Here is a 796-nt window from a genome sequence, read left to right on the forward strand (position 1 = left end):
TTCAGATGTATTTTTTGCAGGCAGCAGAATGTTGGGTTCAGTTTTCTATTTCATCCTGCCATCCTGTGCCTCTGAATTGGTGCATTTAGTCCATTGACATTGAGAGAGATCATTGTGATAGGGATTTTTGCTATCTTTATGTCGAAATTTGGAGTACTTGTGGGGCTTGTCTTAGCTTAAAGTAGCTCTGTTAATTCTTAATGCAACAAAAATATGGAACACTTTACAAGTTGGCCTGTCATCTCTGTGTAAGGATCATGCTAATCTCTGTATCATTTCAATTTTAGTATATGTGTTGCCAAACTGAGTATAAGAGTTGATTTTTTTTCCCTATTTTTCTCTTCTGATTTCTTTGAGTGTTGTCCTTACTCACTCCTATGGCAGACAGTGATTCCCAATCTAGGAAGGTATTTCAAAGCAGCTTGAAGTGATAAATTTAGAACATTAATGTCCCAGAAGGAAAAGTATGGTTTTACAATATTACCTTTTACCATACCCAGGGCATCAATTTTGCAAAATAATTCTTTTGGAAGATGGAGAATCAGTGTTGTTTAATGCTCTTCCCTGAAATCTTCATTAAGAAAATTAAACTGGAGCCTTTTGCTATTCTCACCTCGGTCCCATGTACATCTCCAGAAAACGGTGGACGGCGTTGTCCGCACTTTGACCACCTTGAAAGTAAGTAGGATTTTTCTCCTGAAGGAAAAGGTGAGAATCATATTGATGATTTCATTCCACTTTATTACAAGTTCAACTTGAAGGGAAGGTGAGACTCATGAGGCTCCTGTAAAGGACA

The 796-nt window shown here is 37.6% G+C and overlaps 1 pseudogene; it reads right to left on the reverse strand.

Moving 5' to 3' along the window:
* Positions 1-207: 207 nt before the first annotated feature.
* On the reverse strand, positions 208-304 carry LOC130025804 (uncharacterized; annotated as a pseudogene).
* Between the last annotated feature and the right edge of the window lie 492 nt (positions 305-796).

Source organism: Sorex fumeus, unplaced genomic scaffold, assembly GCF_029834395.1.
Source record: "Sorex fumeus unplaced genomic scaffold, SorFum_2.1 ptg000032l, whole genome shotgun sequence".
Lineage (NCBI taxonomy): Eukaryota > Metazoa > Chordata > Mammalia > Eulipotyphla > Soricidae > Sorex > Sorex fumeus.